Source organism: Mesoplodon bidens (assembly GCF_964165515.1).
Source record: "Mesoplodon bidens genome assembly, contig: HAP1_SCAFFOLD_206, whole genome shotgun sequence".
Taxonomy (NCBI): Eukaryota; Metazoa; Chordata; class Mammalia; order Artiodactyla; family Ziphiidae; genus Mesoplodon; species Mesoplodon bidens.
The window spans coordinates 671,286-693,002 of NW_027672582.1; the positions used below are offsets into that span (position 1 = coordinate 671,286).

General features: G+C 40.6%; 1 long non-coding RNA gene across 3 annotated transcripts in view; it reads right to left on the reverse strand.

The window, feature by feature from the left end:
- Nucleotides 1-21,717, reverse strand: part of LOC308609963 — a 99,131-nt gene that overhangs the window by 43,835 nt on the left and 33,579 nt on the right. For 2 of the 3 annotated variants that reach the window (XR_014014378.1, XR_014014379.1), the window contains exons 3-4: nt 19,220-19,331; nt 15,114-15,225 (exon numbers count right to left, since the gene is read on the reverse strand). This is a non-coding gene — a long non-coding RNA (uncharacterized lncRNA). The remainder of the gene's footprint in view (nt 1-15,113; nt 15,226-19,219; nt 19,332-21,717) is intronic. The other variant, XR_014014377.1, reaches the window with a different exon arrangement.

The window sequence follows — 21,717 nt, forward strand, 5'->3', positions numbered from 1 at the left end:
TGTTCAGTAATCAAGAATAGGAATACTGCAACCCTCTTTGCCCCATCAGGTGTTCAGGTTACAATCAGAAAATACTAGCCTACAGTTTTGCATTTAAATTATCTACTCAATTATACTATTTAAAAAATAAAGCTATACTCTCCTGCTTCCCCCCAAATTCTTCCTATAAATAGAAAATATAAAACCTTTTACTCTTAAAGACCATTTGGGGGGTTTGTTTTACTATAGTCTTATGCCCCGATGATAGTCATGTGGACATGAAAGTATATTTGCTGAAATTAGTTGCCTGATTTGACAGGCAAAACTTGAGAAATGCAAACATGCAAACACGATTGCAAACACATAATGCAAAATGTCTTATACAAATGGCCCCAATCAAGGCAAAGTCCTGTTAATAAAACAGATTTTGGAAAAGGCTAAGACGTAAAACATCTGAAGAGGCTAACTGCCCTGGGTTCACCATGAATATTAGTCTTATTTAACCTGTAAAAGATAACCAGAAGGAAATATATCAAAAGGCCTGCTCTGTGTTCCATCATTTTTTTCACCCAGACATTTTGCAATTTTCACTTCTCACTTCCAGGCTCTGTGCCTATTTTTAGACATTCAATAACACCTAGTATAAGCCACTGCATGTTAGGCATGAATTAATGAACAGTAATATCTAGGTTGCTGGCAACATATTGTGGCAGGGAGTCAGGCGAGATGGGTGGTAGAGAGAAGGAGTGTTTCATGCAGAAGCTTACACCAGGGAGCTGAGTAAAGGAACAATCTCTTTACGTGCTCTTACCAGTCAGGAGAAGAAAGCTCCTCCTGCCTAGGGGGCTTCGAACATTCCACCCACCATCAGCACCTGGAGAGGCAGCCATCTCAGCAGAATGACAATGGACGCCCTTGAGAGCGCACAGAGGGAACTCAATCAGGCCAGGAGACCACGGTGAGCACGGCTGTTCCCGTGGGTTGGCAGAGGCAACAGTCAGAAATAAGAGGTAAAAAGTGGACATCTCAGACAAAACCAAATAAGACAAAAGCAATGGAGAGCATGCAGAAGAGAATCCAGTCTGAACAAGCATAGAGAATTCCCTTAGACACATGAATTTACAGTGGTCCTAGCTTCTTTCAGGAGGAACCTGAGGTGAACATAAAAATTCACTAAAACCCCTTACACAATAGTGTATATAAATATGACTGTAAACTACTATGTATTTGGTTTTCTTTAGAATGTGAGTCCAGTCATTCTCCATATTTTGCCTTCTTTGGAGTCCCAAGTTAAAATGAATGAATGAATGAATCCTATAGTTCTTACCATATATACGTGTCTGGATTAGGTTTTTAATTGCTGGCTTTTATCAAGACTCTGGTTGCCAAGATGGTCAAAATCAAATAAGAATTCTTTTCAGATCTATGTGCAACTATATTACATATATTTATAGTGGGTATCTGCTATTTTGTTTGACTAGAACCCCTCCCTCCTTCCAAGAAAGAAACTCCCTTCTTGGAACTGCTCCTTTCCACACTCCAAACATATGGTTCAAGAAGTTCTTAGATGACCCCATACCACTGACACAATTGATTTGAGCAGGCTGGGGCCCCTGCCTAAACTCAGGACAATCAGCACCTTCCCTAAGATTTTTCTATCTGGAATTAAGAAATAAAGTCAGGGCCCCTTTCGTGCTCTAGCCGACAACTGTGAAACTCAAGATCTATTGTACAATACACTGAGACAGAATGACGTGGACGACCAGGAGAAGCAGAAACGAAGGCAGAGGGAGAGAATCCTGGTAGCACTTTGGCTCCCAGTTTTATCGTTTTGTATTAAATTTTTTACTGCTTCCTTGTCTTTCCCATAGATTGACTTTTTTTTTTTTTTTTTGCGGTACGCGGGCCTCTCACTGTTGTGGACTCTCCTGCTGCGGAGCACAGGCTCTCGACGCGCAGGCTCAGCGGCCATGGCTCATGGGCCCAGCCGCTCCGTGGCATGTGGGATCTTCCCGGACCAGGGCACGAACCAGCATTCCCTGCATCGGCAGGCGGACTCTCAACCACTGCACCACCAGGGAATCCCCATAGATTGACTTCTAATCCTGCCTTTGGTTAATTAAAATATCCCAATATCCTCCCAATAAACCCTCCCTTTTTCCTAGACAAGTTCAGTTTGGATTTCGGTTGCTAGCAACCAAGGGGATCCTGAGTAGTAAAACAATGTGGTATTGTTTGACTATAGTAAACAATACTAAACTAAACTATAGTATAGTATTATTGTCTTACTCCACAAAGGATGAACATGAAAATGTATAATAGCTAAAGGACTAGGTGGTGATTCCCAGTCACACACCTTTCTTCTCACTAACCTTGATAAGTGGCTTGCCAAGCTTAATCTCAAGAATTAGGCTGATATCAAAGTGAAAAAAAACCTTCACATTGTTATACCACACTAATGAAAGGGCAATTGCTGTGGGAGTTAGCAGGAAACAGTAAGGATCTTCAGAGGTCTTCTTTCTTTCGTTCTTTTTATATTATTATATTTTTAAAAATCCTTTGCTTCTGAACCCTTTGCTCCACAGGCAGTGCAGCTGGGAAGCCATGGGTGGTCCCCTCCTCACTCCCCAGGATGGCCAGAGATGACTCACCTCTTGGTCAGTGCCCCTAACTAAGCAGGGTCCGAGGCTGGGAGAAATCATAGGAGTTACTTTTACAAAACAAAGGTTTTTCTGCGTGCTGTGCAGAGACAATCTAGGACTGGCTGGCTGGAGCTGGGGCATCTGAAACAACTGTAGCAGAAGGGCAACAGCGTGGAAAACCCCTCTGCTGGGCCCCTTCCTGCCTCCTACCACCAAGCCCACATTCAGAGGAGAACAGAGACACTAGTGCCCATCTGGCCCAGAACAGCATTTGCACCCTTTGAATCTTCCCTTGGGGACAGATTTGGGAAGCAGAAAGGTTTTGTTTGTTTGCTTGGTGGTTGCCGTTGTTGTTTTTCGGAACCCTTAAGACAACACAGCACCACAGTGACAACCCTCACCGTGTCAGTGACTGGGCGGTGAAACGGACAGAGCACCACCCAAGGTGAGCAAAGACTAACGAAGACTCGATCTGCTCAGCAACCCCCAGACCGGCTCCTAACATAGAGACAACCACACGGTGAATGGGTCTGTGGGATGAGCGCCACCAAGCAGGGCAGGCACCCCCCTACCCCCTGCTGATGCCCACGCAGCAAACTATTATTTTTAAAAAGAAAATCTGAAATCTTCACCACCTCCCCAGTCCAATCACACTTACCCCACCTCCCCCTCACAATCTACACAATAGTCCCTCCCTCACTGTTGGCGGCGAGGAAGTGTAAAAGCACTGCAGTTCAGTGATTGTTCCCCGTTCTTTCTCCTTTCTGGTGGGCATTAGCGGCAGTGTGAAGACTGGCCTGAGGTTAGCCAAATGAAATCTAGAGGGTTAGATTTTTAGCTAGTGTGTGCATGTGTGTGTGTGTGTGTGTGTGTGTGTGTGTGTGTGGTCCTTAACAAACACACATTAAGAATCATGGAAAGGGACTTCCCTGGTGGCACAGTGGTTAAGAATCCGCCTGCCAATGCAGGGGACATAGGTTCGAGCTCTGGTCCGGGAAGATCCTACATGCCGCGGAGCAACTAAACCTATGCACCACAACTACTGAAGCCCGCATGCCTAGAGCCTGTGCTCTGCAACAAGAGAAGCCACTGCAATGAGAAGCGTGCACACCACAATGAAGAGTAGCCCCCGCTCGCTGCAACTAGAGAAAGCCCGCATGCAGCAACGAAGATCCAACACAGCCAAAAAAAAAAAAAAAGAAAGAAAGAATCAAGGAAAGAAATGCCCAGAAAGAACCCCTTCACAAGTGGGCCCGCTCTTCCGCCCCTTGGCAGAAAGCATCATGCCCAGAGAGCACGGCCGCGTTTAAGGTTACACAAGCTAGGCTAATATTTCAGCATGTCATTGAGTTAGTAGAGTGAGTACTATGACTTTTTTTTAATCGTTAAAAATATTTTTGCTGAGTATGAAAATCAGTGAAGGTGTTTTACTACTTGAGTTGTAGTCAGACCTACTGTTTATTACTTTTCACCATTTTTAATCCCTTAATCAAAGATTTCACAGCCTTTTGGCAGAATGCTGTGAGATATTTCACAAATGGGCTTCTGGATATGTTAACTGTGACTTTTAAAGGCTGGAATTTATAGTCAGCTGTATACTGTTCTCTTTAAAGCAGTCTCCTGAGGAGACAACAGTAATGCTGAGAAGAGCATGTGCTTTAGCATGAACCAGATCTGCGTTTGAATTCTCGCTTTAAGACGTGTTGTCTTATCTGATAATTAACCTCTCAGCCTGTGCTTTCATCCATAAAACAAGGTTACTAACGCCTACCTTTCAGGGCTGTTGAGAGATTAAAATAAGATAGTTGATGCGAAGTACTGATATAACTTTGGAAATACATAAAGGCTAAATAAATACTCTAAAGCTTGCCTTTAGAGCTGGCAATGCTTTTAAAAATATCTCAGTGGTTACAACCTTGGTTTTCCGGATTTTTGAAACTGCCAAAATTTATTTAAATTTCTACTCAATTCCAAGTCAATCCCCATGGGAACGGTGAACAAGCTGGGGCAATACCAGTTTTGGTCAGACACAAAGTTGGCCTCCTGTGGAATGAGGCTGCTTTGGTTGTATTACTTGAAAATTGGTTCTGAAGAAATTGCCAAAGAGAATTTCTCAAAGTGGTGGCATGGCCTTCCATGGTGATTGTTAGCTTCTACTTCAAGCCTACACAGCTTCATCGGCCACTGTCCCTCTATCCCACCTAGAGTCTCAGATGCACAGTCACAGTCTCAACCAAGGCCACTTGGCTTACCACCATCTGGAGGTCTAACATTTCTGGTGTCACATTTACAAGGGCTGGACTCCTGAACTGGCCCTGCAATCACTCTGCTGACAACCAGGTCAGGTACCCAAGAAGGATAAATGTTACCTTCTTAAGAAGCTGCTCTTACCTTCCTTCCAATATTGACCCAGTTTCAACTAGACTCTTCCCAACTCCCAGTCCTGAGAAGTTAACTTGCTGAGCCCTCTCTGCTCTCCCTGATCTCCCTCATGCATGCCAATTTTCCTGCCATTTGAAACAGGTCCTGCTATATAGAAGGGAGAATCCCTGCATGGAAAGTTAGTCAAGTTCTTTTTTTGTAAGCAATAGAATCAAACTGTGGCTGGTTTCAATAGAGAAGTGTTTCTTAAAGGATATTGAGATTTGACAGGGGGCCAGAGAAGGCTGGACAACCAGGCTCAAGAAATGGGAAAGAATAAGACATTGGCCAAGACCAGAGCCAAAAATCATGCCAGCGTCCTTCTGGTGAGGACACTGCTGCCACCACCACTGAATGCTGGACCTCATGGCTTGAATTACTACCTCAGCACTGAATATCAGATGCTGACTTGCTCAAAGTGGCTGTCCCTATATCCCCCAGAAGGAGTCTCCACTGTGCCTGCTTCTTTGTGTAAATGGCTTCAGCCTGAAAGTCTGAAGGGGGCTAATTTGACTGGTTAATCCCAGGTTACATGCTGATGGCTTAGCTTCGAGGGAGCCTGAGAAGGTATCTGCCTTTTTCAGTCTTTACCCCAGGATATCTCCACTATAGGTGTGTGGTAACACATTATCCACGATAATTAAATATCCATGATAAGTAATTACCCATGTGGTGTCTGCTTTGAAGAGGACATCCCTTCTAATGCAGTAAGCTTTAGCACATTGGGATTGTTAAACTTTGAAACACCATCCTGGAAAGCCTTAAAAGAGGTTATACCTTTAGTCTCAGAAATTTCACTTCTAAGCCTTTATAATGAGCATATAATGTGAAACAGACTAAGATTTCTTCAAAAATCAGAAATAGATAAATATAATACCAGGAAGGTAGCCATGCTCACAATTGGTGGAAGATATACAAGTGTTTGCTATTTTTTCATTTCTACTTTCTGTGTTTTTCAGATTATTATTACAAATGGGATGTACTGACTATATTTCTTATATATAGTTAAGAGTAATCTTTAAAATATGTTTCATTTCCTTATGGTCATTTGGTACAACAGTGTATCGATTAAGTTAGCTTATTCTAGATTTTGAAAGACTAAGAGCCACACAGTCAAATGCAGTTATAACTGCAGCCACACAGTTATACAAGTCACCTTATGAACAATTGTGGGTATTTCAGTATGGGCTGGGTATTAGATGATATTAGGAGATTATCTGGGAAGATATATGCTAAGGTCACAATGTCTACAACTTAATTTTAAAAGATGAGCAAAAATTATGTAAAGGAAATATGGCAAAATATTAAGGAGAGACGCATGTGAAATATTAAAAAGATTGAGAATAATCAGAGAGAAAAAGGAAAAGGATGACAAAAAGGATGCAAATATTAACCAGAAGAAACACAGTATAGCTGTATTAGTATCCAAGTAGTGTCTGAAGCAGAAAGCATCCCTAGAGACAAAGAGGGACACTTCATTCTGAGAAAAAGGTTACGTTCACAAGACAGAACAATTCTAAATTTTGTATGCACCTAATAACTTTGCCTCCAAAAAATATCTATCAAAAACTGAAGAAGGAAATGCATTTATACTTTTAGTGAGAGATTTTAACACTTTTTAAAAAAGATTTATTTTTGGCTGTGTTGGGTCTTTGTTGCTGAGCACGGGCTTTCTCTATTTGTGGTGAGTGGGGGCTACTCTTCACTGCAGTGTGCAGGCTTCTCATTGTGGTGGCTTCTCTTGTTGTGGAGCATGGGCTCTAGGCACGCAGGCTTCAGTAGCTGTGGCACGTGGGCTCAGTAGTTGTGGCACACGGGCTCTAGAGCACAGGCTCTATAGTTGTGGTGCACGGGGTTAGTTGCTCTGTGGCATGTGGGCTCTTCCTGGACCAGGGTTCGAACCCGTGTCCCCTGCATTGGCAGGCAGATTCTTAACCACTGTGCCACCAGGGAAGTCCCTTTAACGTAAATTTTAACCCTTGGGAAATAATAGGGTAAGCAAACAGGCAAGCAAAAAAAAAGCAAATCAGCAAATACACATGATTCGAACAAGATTAACACACCGTGTAACTGATATACAAGGAACATTCCTACCAACAGCTACTGAGAACATTTCCTTCTTTAAGTGCACTTGGAGCACTTACAAAACTGACAAATGCTGGACAGCAAAGCAAGTCTCAGCTGCTTTTACAAGACTGAAATCTCACAGAATATGTTCCCTGGACATGGCAGAATTATGCTAAAACATTAATATGAATAGAAATGTAGATACCACTAGCAACAAGTTAACTAAAAAGTTCACAAGTGGCTTCCCTGGTGGCCCAGTGGTTGAGAGTCCGCCTGCCGATTCAGGGGACACGGGTTCTTGCCCTGGTCCAGGAGGATCCCACGTGCCGCAGAGCGGCTGGGCCCGTGAGCCATGGCCGCTGAGCCTGCGCGTCCGGAGCCTGTGCTCTGCAACGGGAGAGGCCGCAGCAGTGAGAGGCCTGTGTACCGCAAAAAAAAAAAAAAAAATCACAAATATTTGGAAATTAAGAAATAAAACTCTAAATATCTTGTGATACAAAGAAGAAATCAGAAAAGAAACTAGAAAATACCTTAAACTGAATAATAAAGAATAAGTCATCTCCTCTAAGATGTTTTATGCTATACTAGTTTGCTAAACCAAAGATAGTCAGTTTTTGTTTAAAATAGTAATATTTTTCTTATCCAAAAAAGAGCTATACATGACCAGGTAAAAAATATCAAGGTCAACACAAAGAAACACCAATTCTAACTGCTTCAAAAAACAAGGGCCAATCTTTGGCTGAGTCTTTAATTTGCCCAGTGCTACACAATGTTAGGAAGAGAATTAGTCCAGCTGAAAGGTCCGGATGCATTTTTAATATGCACCTGATGGTGTTAATTCAGATTCATTAAACAGTACTTCTCTCTGTTAGAGCAAAGAGCAAGAAATAACTAAAGCCTTCTGGCTGAGTGACAACACACGACAGTACAGGAAATGTCACCCAACGCAGATAAAATACGACAGATGAGGAGCTGTAAGTGTGAAATAGACTCAAAAGAGTTTTAAACTAAACATTTCAGTAACGGACACCATAAGGAAAGAGTCCCTTGGTCAGGAATTTAGAAAAGAGACATTTGGTGTCTGTTCCAGGCTGCACATTTTCAGCAAAAGAAGTCTGTTCTACAATCAGAATTCCTAATTTGAGCTCCCCCACTGATTACGCTGTGTCCTTGGGCGAAGCATTAAGCGCAGCTGATCTTCGTGAAAGAGGGCATATATCAAACATAATAATGAACGTGGATGTGCTTTGTAAACTGTAAAGGGCTGCACAAATGTTAATGATTACTGTGTCATAGCACTGTCTCAGCTGAACTTTTACTGATGTCACTGCATGAGCACAAACACTCTTGGAAGGTTTTTGAAGTAACCACTTAGAAACTGAATATTCTGTACTATACCACTTCCTGTCCCTTTTCAAATTCTCTCTCCCTTCTTTGCAAATTACTGATGTAATAACAATAACAGTGGTGGTGAATTGAGCATATAATAATGCGGCAGGCTCTGTGCTATGTACTTTACACATGTTATTATTAATCTCCAACACTTACAATAACCCTTCAAGGAAGAGATTTTCCAAATTTCTCAGATAAGGACACCTGGCACACAGAATTGGTGGCATTTAAGCCTGGGGTGGGGGTGAGAAGGGTGGCCTGGGGATGAGGGGTGGTATAAAAAAGTCCCCCTTTAAAAAAAATACCAGGGAGTGGAGTGGAGGGACAAGCATGCATATTTCAAGAAGGTTCCTGGAGTGATTCTGTCTTCTCCGGTCTTCTGTGGAGAGCTAAACTACTAGGCTAATTAATCTGGTCAAGCTGCTAGAGAGAATAGAATCTGTACTCAAATCCAGGCCTCTGCTAGCAAACTCATGCTTTTTTCCACTATATTCAATGTATTATATAAATTTAAATTTATTTCTAGTTCTTCATCATTAGTAATAGATGATCTTTGTAGAAAACTTCAAATATATATAACTTTGTAGCACAACTTCACCTATAAAATATTTTCGCCAAGAACTTTTAACATGAATCTAATCAAACATCTAGACTTCCAGATTACAACAAATACACAGAATACAGAAATAAGTTACATGACACCATAAGGAAACAATCAGACAAATCTAGAACTTTGTATGTTCTGTAAGACAATGAGCCTGCACTTTTCAAAAAGTGAATGTCATTAAAAAAGAAAAAGTGGGGGAACAGTTCTATATTAAAAGAGACAGAGGAATAAAAACCAAATTAATGTGTGAACCTTGATTGGTGAACCAGGATTTGATGAAGAGGGCAATAAAAGACATTCTTGGGATAATTAAAGAAATCTGAATATGGAATAGACATTATATAATTCTATAGGATTGGTGCTAATTTGGGGGTGGGTCACCTAAGTTAGGTGTGATAATGGTATTATGGTTACTTGTGAGAGTGTACTGATTCTTGGAGATGTACGTTCAGTTACTTAGAGGCGAAACATGGTGTCTGCACTTTTAAATGGTTCAGAAAAACGTGTGTGTGTGTATACACACATATATATACATATGGGTGTGTATATATATACATATGGGTGTATACACACACACACACACAGAGAATAAAAGATGTTAACAGTTGGTAAATCTAGGAGATATAGATGTTCAAGTTACTGTTCCTTCTGGTTCTCTATATGTTTGACATTTTTTAGGGGAAAAAAAAGAAATAGATAAAAAGACTATTAGCTTCATGAATGCTGGACTGAAACATTCTTGTTCACTCTTGCCTGGCTCATGGAAGATGAGCTCACTGAAGTTCACCAAGCTGAACTTCTTGCTCACTCCGTAGTGCCTGGCTCATGGAAGGTGCTATAAATAACTGCTGAAAGAAGAAACAAGTCAGGGAAGGAAGGAAAGAAGGGAAAGAGATGGGGAGGGAAGAAAAGAGGGAGAGAGGGGGGAAGAAAGAAGGCCATCCCTCCTGCCATCACCTGGGCACCCCCAGCATGAATGTGATGGTATATATCTTCCAGGAATTTTTTCACCACAAGGATAAATCCATTTTTTAAAAGTGCTGCATTTGTAGAATTACCAGGTTTTAGAACCAAAAGCACCCTGGAGACCGTCCACATCCTAATAACAGCTGAAGAAACTGAAGCCCAAAAGCAAAGTGGCTAAGGTCACCCGGTGAGTCAGTGACTGAGGGGGTAGTAGCTGTCCCATGACCAAGGCTCCTCCCTTCACACTAAGCTGTCTTGCTCCCATCTTTGGCAAAACTCTAAATCTACCTATTACATTTCAATGTAACCCCTATAAAGAGCCATACTTAGTTACTCACAGGCTTTCATTTTACTGAAAGTGAAGTTTTGCCCAGAACAGCAGTTTTGAGAACTTGTCAAACTTGTGGAAGTACAATTCCTTAAAGGACCAAAAAGTAAAAGTAAATACTGATGTCATGCACTGTGCTAGGAGCTTCCATTATTGTATTTAGTTCTCCCAATAGCCCCGTGAAGTAGGCATTATATTTTACAGACAAAGTCTATTGCCTATAACCTGCCTCTTATGGCTAAAAGGTAACTTCAAGGTAGAAAAAGGAAGAGAAAGGAGAGAAAGAATAACAAACAACTGGATACATCCATGAACGCTGTGAGCATTTAAAACTGTTTCTTGATGAAACAGAATAATTATGCATATAGTCTTATGATGATGAAATTAATAAAAAGAGAAGAAAACTCACATGTTCAATAAGAAACTGGCTTAGTAAAGTGACAAATCCAGTGATAAATTATTTGATAGAAAAAAAAGAACACTAATTAGAATATAGGTATCCACAAGTTAAATTTTTTTTAATAGGTAAGCATACATATGCACTATAATTTATTAGATAAAAGATACTAATGCTAATGCAATTCATTTTAGGCTCAGTAATAACATGTGTTTCATTCATTACGTTTAGTATTTCCTTTAAAAAAATAAAACCCATGGGCCTCCCTGGTGGTGCAGTGGTTGAGAGTCCGCCTGCCGATGCAGGGGATACGGGTTCGTGCCCCGGTCTGGGAGGATCTCATATGCCGCGGAGCGGCTGGGCCCGTGAGCCGTGGCTGCTGGGCCTGCGCATCCGGAGCCTGTGCTCCGCAACGGGAGAGGCCACAACAGTGAGAGGCCCGCATACCACAAAAAGAAAAAAAATAAAATAAAATAAAAAAATAAAACCCAAAACTCCCTTCTTACAAAATGAGCAAAAAAATGACAATAAAAAGTGAAAGGAGTGAATGGTAAAGTCTAAAATTTAAGAAAATAATCCACAAAAGTTGAAGTAATGCTTGCTTCAAGAACAATTTAGCATTTACCAGTAGTGAGTTATACTTGAACAGAACTACATTTGATCTGAGATGTTTAAATGAGCAATATTTTAAATCTAGTTTGTAAGGATTTTCCCGGCCTCTCTGTCCTCTTTTAATCATATCAGGATGTTAGAAGCAATCAGAAGTGTTAACATTCAACTTATATGTTAATACTATTTTTTCCTCTTAAAACCTTGGAGAAATATTATTTCTATCAAGAAAAATAAACTAGACAATTGAAGACAAAGCTCCGTTTCATGTGAAAAACGAAAGAGATGCAGGAATTTTGAACTGGCTTGTGAGAGCATTCAGAAATTACTCCAGTTTTAAGTTTTGCAGAGATAAAGGTTAAAAATTTAAAAAGTAAAGTACTTAGGCAAGAGTTTGCCAGCTGTTAAATATTATACTGTAATAGAACTACAGGTTTGAGTAGAACCCTACATTGATGAAAACAGTCCTCTTTCAAATGATTTATGATGTCTATGTAGTGATTTATACTAGATCTTACCATTTTTCTTTTAAGCATATACATTTTAACTGAAGAAATGAAAAACTTTATCATAGTAAAAGATGATTTCTTAAGAATGGAAAAGGAAATAGTCTTTGATAGTCTATCAATTAGCAAAAATCTTCCAGGAGTTTTAAGAATATACTTGAAAAAATTATCTGATGTATTTATTAGAAATCATACCTCCTTATGGATGAAAGTATCATTTTAACATGCTAACCAGTGACTAAAGTGTTTGATGACCTGATTTTTCTACCTAAATATTCACTTACATGCTCAATTTATAGAGCTCTAGAATCAGGACGGGTATTTGTCTTCAGAGCATGAAAGGCTGTGTATCAACCAGGGACATCTTTACTTAGAGACGGCCTATTGTGTACCTGATACGACATTAGGATAACCTTCGCCACTAGCACCTGATTTTCCACCATTAGATGAAGCAACTTTATGTAGGGAAGAAAGTTTGGACCAAGCATCAGAAGACCTGGGTTTTAGGCTTAACTCTGCCAGTAACGATCACGGCAATACTGGTTATCCCAGGATGGCCTCAGTCTGCTTATCTGCAAGAATCTGCAAGGTTAGGTGGCTGGACTACATCAGTGTTTGTTGAACTTGTTTTAAAATCCACAGATCCCTTCCTTCAAACAAGACTCCCACAGTACCTGTCACATCAAACTGATAACAAGGAAGCGACTCTGGCTGAAGAGGATTGGGAGGTCGAGAGTGGATCTGTCCACAGAATATCCAGAACCCCCAGGAAAGTTCCATAAAGCATCTTGGTGGCTCCCCCAAGCACAGTGTTAAAACCATTAGTTTAGTTTTACTTTAACACAAAAGTCATTAATAGACCACCCTCTGCTAAAGAAGGATAATAAAATAATTTTGCTTTGTCTGCCCAGTGTTTATTTATTTATTTTAATTTAAATATCATTAGGTGGGCTCGCACCCTCCAGTTTAGCCCAGTCTGTACCACTCTGTTGCTGACATCACTGGGCTTTTCACACACACATTCACGCTAACTCTTAGGGGGCTGAGGGGGGCTGAGTCTGTGACCCTGTGATCTAAAGTCTCCTTCACCAGTAACATTCTGTGATTAATATTGTTCTTTAACTGAGCATTGCTTTCTAACTGGTTTCCTTTTTTAAAATGCAAACATTTCTAAGAAGGGTAATGCAATCATTCCTAAACAATTTTAAGGTGAATGAATTTATCAGAATTTCCTCTCTAACTAGAGATACTGAAAATCACAGTTACAGTAGGGACTCATGGGACAGGTTACTGAAAGGTAAGAGAAAAAGGGAGGGGCAGGCACAAAAGATAAATTTGATTATCTTACCAAAATTCACCTGCGGGGGGCTTCCCTGGTGGCGCAGTGGTTGAGAGTCTGCCTGCCGATGCAGGGGAAGCGGGTTCGTGCCCCGGTCCGGGAGGATCCCACATGCCACGGAGAGGCTAGGCCTGTGAGCCATGGCCGCTGAGCCTGTGCTCCACAACGGGAGAGGCCACAGCGGTGAGAGGCCCACGTACCGCAAAAAAAAAAAAAAAAAAAATTCACCTGGGGGCTCATTGGAGAAATGGTTAATTCCAGGGAGGGGGCAGAGGGAATACAAGATGAGCCAGTTGCTACAGAAACTAAGGTAGTGCTTCAAAGCATCATGGAAACATGTCAAAAAGACAAACAGATTGAAGGGGCTGTCACTGGCCAAATTTGAGAAAATTTAAGCATCAAAATTAAAAAGGACAGAAATAGATTATAACCCACTGAATAACCTAAGAATCCATGAGTTCAGACTTAAATAAGCAAAAAAAGTAAATGGAGAGAAGGAAAGCTCTTCCTTACAGCAAAATGCCAACTAATAAATCTAGAAGGAATGATGGAGTTAGAGCATCATCAATCAGTGCAAAGTAGTCAGAAAAAATTTTATAAACAGGATATTGACACAGTCTCAAAAGATTTCCCCACAAAACACTTGTAATTTACAAAGAGAAAAGCTATAACTTTACAGTGGAGTAAGCACCTGAACCAAGTGATCAAAGTTAACATCACAAATGGACACTGGGTACCCCTGATATGGTACACTGACAAGGACAGGACCTCACCTCAATGGTATCTCCACCAAAAATACATAACCCAAGTCTAAACATGAGGACATCCTAGTCAAACCCAGAATGAAGAGTCTTCCCCCCACCCCCCAAAAAAAGAAAGACAAAGCAAAAAAAATGGAGTATTGATCTGCCCTCTTTAAAAGATGTCAAGTTAAGACAAAGGCTCAGAAACTTTTCCAGATTAAAGGAAACAAAGCAGATATTACAACTCAGTACAATGCACAATCCTGGATTACATCCTGGTCTGGGGAAAAAGTCAGCTTACAACTAATTATTGGGACATCATTGGGACAATTGAGAAAATCTGAATTTAAATTTGGACTGTGGTTTATATCATTAAAATACCTGATTTTGATAAAACCATGGTTATTAAAAAGAATGTTATTCTTAGGAAAATAACAAAATATTTCAGGGTAAAGGGGTACAATGTCTTCAACTTACTCTCAAATGGGTCAGGAAAGAAAGAGAGTGTGCAATATAGACAGATTCATAGAAAGAGAGGTAGTAAATGGGGCAAGATATAAATATGAATCTCAGTAAAGGGGATTTCTTGTACAATTCTTGAAACTTTTATAGATATTTGAAATTATGTCAAAATAAAAAGTTGCCAAAATGCTAAAAGGAAAAGTTTTCGGGGACTGACTTGACCATCTACAATTCCCTAAACCCCGACTTGAGTGACTGATCAGGACCAAGTAGGAAGTACAGGATTTAAAATGTATCACCTGCCAAACAAAATGGTATTTGACAGATGAGGTAAAGCTGATGCTAACAGAAATACTGGTGATACAGGAAATATTTAAGGTGAGAACTTCTCTGAAGGTAAAAGTTCTGTACTAACTTTTTAGACCCAAGTTTCCTTGACAAGAGAGGGAATAATCGTTCCTGAAACATCATTCTGGAATGGGTAGGAACAAACCCAATATGTTTCCTTTTGGCCTTCTAGTTTAAAGTTAACACTTTAATAATTTCTTTGAGTCTCCAGTTGGTTGCTCTCAGGCTACAGATGGACCACCACCGATATGTAATTAAAGGAGAATAACAAATAGTTAGAATATGGATCACACAGGTGCTGACTTACAAATGCAAACGCTGTAGCAGAAGATTAAGCTCCCAGGAGGCTGGAGGTGTGCGTCTCTGCTTATTGCCATCAAAATTCATTAATGGTCAAAGTAACACTGAGATCAATATTCCTGCAGTCATGGGAATGAGGAAAAATGATTAGCACCAAAATAAGATATAAAGACAGTCTCAAAATCTTTCTCCTTACATAATTAAGAAACCAGTCATTGTCATGAATTTTAAAACTGAGATTTTCTTAGCTGTTCCATGTTCAAGAGGTTGCACAGCTTAAAGGACCTTGAAAAGAACTGCTGTTCCCCTAGATAATATCATACACCAAAAGAGAGAGACAGTGAGGTCGTTTTGGTTTTTTTCCTTCATTTTAGTGGTACAGAAATGGAAGGAAGGATGCTGGGATATGGTAAACACCACAGAAGGCAATGCAGCATGTGATGGTTTCACAAGAAGTTCAATCCTGAAATATGCTTGAAGAAGACACACAAGTGAGCCTTTAGTAAGATCTGGGTCTAAACCACTGGTTCCAATGCAGATTCCTGGGCCCCTGTAGAGGGGGTCATATTCACTGGGACTGTGTTTGGAACCAGGGATTCTGCATTTTTAACAAGTATTGCAGGGACCAGTCACTGAGAAACATTAAGAGCAGCAACCGTTACTGTTTTTATGAAACTAATTACTATAATATAATACTTACTGTGTTAGAGGAGTAAATACACCTTACAGTAAGTTAAACAGTGTACAAGAAATGATACAGAGAAGCTTATGATGATCCCTACCCAACCCTAATTCCACCTCTTGTGAACACTGTTTTAAAGATTTTTGCTTTTAGCTCTTCTGGTTGCAAACACCCCCCTGATTTGCCCTAATTTTAAAAAGTCAATACCGCTCTTTTACAATATACTCATGTTGTAGAGAAATTAGAATAATGAATATTTGAAATAGTGTAATTGCCCTATTAGGTAAGTACCAATTTCTGTGAAATTTGAAATAGTTTAACTCTTGCCAAGAGTAATAAAGAATTGCATAATTTAGGGCTTCCCTGGTGGCACAGTGGTTGAGAGTCCACCTGCCGATGCAGGGGACAAGGGTTCATGCCCCAGTCCAGGAAGATCCCACATGCCGCGGAGCAGCTGGGCCCGTGAGCCATGGCCACTGAGCCTGCACGTCCGGAGCCTGTGCTCCGCAATGGGAGAGGCCACAACAGTGAGAGGCCCGTGTACCACAAAAAAAAAAAAAAAAAAAAAAAAAAATTGCATAATTTAAAGCTAGTAGGCAGTGTGTATGGCAACTGAGTTTACGTGTGTGGCTATGTGGCATGCCACTCTAGCCAGTAATCAGAAATACTGTGGAGCTTGTAATTACACACTCTTTGATAATGGAAATTTGGATATGCCGAGTTTGGTGACTGGCTCCTGTCCTCCTGGAGCCAGTTCACATTGGTCATTTCATGAACTCTGCACTAAGTGGGTCCCACACATTACACGACTGAATTTTTCGGACCTCAATTATGAAGTTACAGCAGAGTTCTACTTGCATCTGCCATCATTTAACAGGAGCTTGTTAACATGCTGTTATTTAAATGCACAGGAACATCTAGAAGTGATTCAAGTGACTTTTGTATTATTTTAATTTTTAGAGTTATAATATTAAAATAGTTTTTCTCCTATAACAAGGTCATCTAAGCTTTCATCCAGTGGAGGCAAAACCCTAATTCTGAGAATATACTCTTGGGGAACAGAAATTAGATATAATAAAATACCATAAAGAGGCCACGTGGCCATATACCATGCTATTAATTTTGGAGAGAGTACTCTGTGAAATGTTAGAGATAATTCTGAGAAAAACTTAAAAAGCATTAAAGCAGATAGGGCTTTAAGTTTGCAAGTATAATCTTATAACAGGGCATGGCTAATGGAATGGGAAAAAATGTCATGGCTGCAAGATCATCAACACCATAATGTGTCCTTAAGCTATAGAGATTGTTGATACCTGTGCTCTGAGATTGTGCCCACGACCTTCAACGTATGCCTATGAAAAATCACTCATGAATTATACATTCTTTGAATATGTGATTCCTCTTTTCAATTTCTTGGTTATGGATGGCCTCCAGTTACAAAAGATAAGCATTTAGCTCATTTATGTTATCTTCTTCTTCCTCCCAACTCTTCCCAGTTTGGGGTAGTTATATCATTATTTTTAAGTTTTGTTGTGGTTACCCTTGTAACTTTAAATATTATGTTATGCCTCAATTTCTCATTCTGAAAACCTGAGTATCTTGACTTCTCATTATAGAAGTTGAGGGTGTCAGTGACACTATTCTTCTCTTCGTATTTCCTTCATTTTGCACTTCCCACCTTCGGTCAGCTATACTTTCATATTATGAAGATTAATGTTTGCCTCTTTTTTCTGCAACATAGCCAAGATCTTCCTTACTCTGTCCATTGACTGCAAGAGTTTAAAGCCAAAGTACTTACATTATTAAGACTACATCAACATCGTGCACTGCCAAGCTAAGGAGAATGTTAGGATTGCCACTTCCTTTTCTATGAGGGCACTGTCATAACTCCTCACCTACTCAAAGGATAATGTTTTAACACCATGTACTAGTTTTTCTCTAACAGTCTATATATTATTGAAAATCCTACATATTCTTCTTCTTCAAAATTGGACCATAACATTCTCAGTTAGCTTTTTGCTTTTTTCTGGAGTTCGTAATTGCCTGTCATTTTTATTGTCTAAATATATACTTTATCATAACACTCAAGTCTTTTCTGTTTTTTGTTTCTTTTTATTTTTTGTTCCCTCAATCACACCATGAGCTGCAAGGAGTTCTCTCCTGCCCAAGAGTCCTTACCTTTGGAACTCTTCATTCTCCTGCTCTAAACTGGAAGACTTTGTATTATACTCTACTTCTGTTTCCAATATTAGGACCCTCGCCTTCTTCTTTCTTGGATAATATCCTCATTCTGCTGGAATACATATTCAAGTAACTTCTTAAGAAAGGAGTCTGGGAAGTAAACTTTCCAAGTGCTGGTTTATGTGAAATGCCTATATTCTACTCTTTGAATGATAGGCTGGCTGAATATAGAAATTATTTTTAAATTCAATTTCCCCCAGAATTGAAAGGACCACTCTATTATCTTCTAGCAGCCAGAGAGGTTAATGAGAATTTGGCTGCTCAATATTCATTCCTCTGTAGGTGGCCTAATTTTTCCCTCTGGAAACTTTTACAAATTTTATTTATTCTTAGAGTTTTAAATTTTTACAGTGTTGTATCCAAGTGGCTTATTTTCCCCATCTACTGTACTTGGCCCTCAGTGGGCTTTTTTTTTTTTTTTTTTTTTTTTTTTTTGTGGTACATGGGCCTCTCACTGCTGTGGCCTCTCCCGTTGCGGAGCACCGGTTCCGGACGCGCAGGCTCAGTGGCCATGGCTCACGGGGCCAGCCGCTCCGTGGCATGTGGGATCTTCCCGGACCGGGGCACGATCCCGCGTCCCCTGCATCGGCAGGCAGACTCTCAACCACTGCACCACCAGGGAAGCCCTCAGTGGGCTCTTTTAATGTAAACATGTATGTCCTTTCCTGGGAAATTTTCTTATATAATTTCTCTAGAAATTTCCCTTTTGCCATTTTCTCTGTTCTCCTTTCCTGGATCCCATATTATTTAGCTGCTGGATTTCTTAGATTGGTTTTTATATCTCCTCTTTTCTCTCATACTTCCCCTCTGTAGTAGAGAATGTTATTTTTATCTCAACATCTTCTTTACCTCTGTCATCTTCTTTGTCCACATCAACTGATTAAAATAACAATAACTAATAAGTATGTCAACCTAGAGCAGAATCTTTGTTTTTATCACGCTGAGTGCCTCATCCAGAGTCGTGCCCACCCAATTGTTGATCTAGGTAGCATCCTCTTGGAGAGTTGATGCTGAAAATGTCAGGGGATGGATAAAAAAAGAAAAGAAAACAAACAAAAAAACCTTACTGAAGTTCAACTGTAGGTACTGCTTTCCCCTCTTGCATCAGGCTCATCATCCTCTCTTGGTAAAATTAAATTGGTCTGGCATAATTTGTACTTCACAAAATCATGTTGATTACTACCCAGTACCTTATGCTCTTTTAGATGGTTGCAAATTGATTGTTTGATGATTTGTTCTTGTATCTTCCCAGGTATCCAAGATAAGCTGAAGAGTCTATAATTACTACAGTTGTGCTTTTCTCTGTTGAAAAAAAAAAAAAAAACAACGATACTCCATCTGCAGATTCTACTTGTCAGGACCTTCTCCTGTCCAACCTTCCTTTTCTAAAATAAAGGCTGGTGGTCCTGCAACTACAGTTGCCAATTCCTTAAGCACCGTTGGATGTGAGTAATCAGGCCCTGCTGATTTGAATGTACTGAGCTTTCTGAAGTGCTCTTCAATCACTTCTTTCCCTTTGTTTGCCTTTGTATCTCCAATAAGATAGCACTTAATCTGGTTTAGTTTCCTTATCATTGCTGATTAAAAGGAAAAAAAAAAGCTAAAAACACAGTGAAAGCCTTTGCTATTATTTTTTAATAGATTTTGTTTAGCAGTACTTGTTAATAGTTTTGTTAATAGTTTAGTCGTATTTGCATCCTATAAATTCTTTCCGGTGTTCTTCCTTCCTTCCACCCCTCCCTCCCTGCTTCCTTCTTTCCCTCCCTTCCTTGCTGTTTCCTTCCTTCCTATCTCCCTCTCCTGCCCCCAACTCTCTCTTTTTCTTAAAATTTTTATAGAGGGTGAGGTGAGAAGGGAGGAAAAACGAAAGAGGCGAAGAGCTCCATATAACTTCATGACAGAGATATTTATTAATCATCAAATATCCATGTGCTCCCCCAAATTTTCCAGCCTCCTTATAGTTGGGGCAAGAGGCATATGACTAGTTCTGGCTAATAGGTACTTAAGAGCCATGAGTTCCCCTTGTCCTCTTTCCTCCTACCCAGGTGAGCTGGGAGCCACATGTTCCAGATGGTGCACCAACAAAATGCAAGTGGCCTGAGTCATCACTTTGGTAACCGAGACCCCTGAGTCATCATTGGAAGGCAACAGTCCTAGAGAGCCATAAGTCGCCCAGAGGCCCATGTGTTAAGCTGCTAAGATTTAGGGGTTTATTTTTGCAGCACCATCTATCTTATCTTCACTAATACAGTACCAATTTCTGGACCAGTCAGATTAGGTTTTGCCAAGGGAACAAATTAACCCTGAAATCTAAGTGGCTTAACATAACAAAGGCTTAATTCTTACTTGTGGTATGTGGCAGCTAGTCTCCAAAGAGGGCTCCCAGTGATTCTTACCTCCTGGTAGTCACACCCTTGTCTAGTCACCTCCCAGTCTGTCTCTGTGCTGATCCCATGACTCACTTTAACCAAGAAAATGGAGCAGAAGCCTTAGGAAATCTTGACAGCCTCTGCATTTGAAGTCACTCATGATATAGGAAGTCTGACTGCCACTGCCACTGCCAAAGAGAGGCCACGCGCAGATGGCTGGAGAATGAGCCTCCACGTGGAGGAGCACTTAGGTGCCAGACCTCAGCAAAGAGGCCATCCTCAGTTCAATCCCAGTCAAACTTTCCAAGGTCTCCAGCCCCAGCCACCATTTTGACTACAACCACATGAGACCCTAAGTGAGAAGAGCAGAAGAAATGCCCAGTGGAGCCTAACCAACACACAGAAATGGGAGATAAAACAATAAATTGTTGTCTTAAGCCATTCTGTATGGGATGGCTTGCTGGGCATCGCTCACTGAAGCATGGTACACATCCAGTGTTGGTGTAAAGGGGTTGAGCTCCACACAGACATTCATGGAACCATGTTGATACAGGTTCTCCCATCTTGTATCTGCACCACTGGTAACATGTGACCTCCTTTACTGGAGTGGTGCAGTGGCAAGGAAAGAGAGGGCTGCTGGTTGCATACCAACTTTTAAATGCTTCCATCTCTGTCCCCAGGCCACTGGTCAGTGAGAAATGTGGGGGAGTAAATGGAGAGTCGATGGGCATTAAATGTCTCTGCTGCAGATCTTGCCACCTGAAATTTGTCTTTTATTCCCCCTAGGTTTTTTTTAATTTATTTATTTATTTTATTTTTGACTGCATTGGGTCTTCGTTGCTACGCATAGGCTTTCTCTAGTTGTGGCGAGTGGGGGCTACTCTTCGTTGTGGTGCGTGGGCTTCTCATAACAGTGGCTTCTCTTATTGCGGAGCATGGGCTCTAGGCACACGGGCTTCAGCAGTTGGGGCCCGTGGGCTCTAGAGCACAGGCTCAGTAGTTGTGGCACACAGGCTTAGCTGCTCCGCAGCATGTGGGATCTTCTTGGACCTGGGCTCGAACACATGTCCCCTGCATTGGCAGGAGGATACTTAACCACTGCGCCACCAGGGAAGCCCCTCCCCCTAGTATTTTTTAAAATTAATTTTCATTGGAGTATAGTTGATTTACAATGTTGTTAGTTTCTGCTGTACAGCAAAGTGAATCAGTTATACACAGATATATATCCACTTTTTAGATTCTTTTCCCATATAGGTCATTACAGAGTATTGAGTAGAGTTCCCTGTGCTATACAGTAAGTTCTTATTATCCCCGTAGTA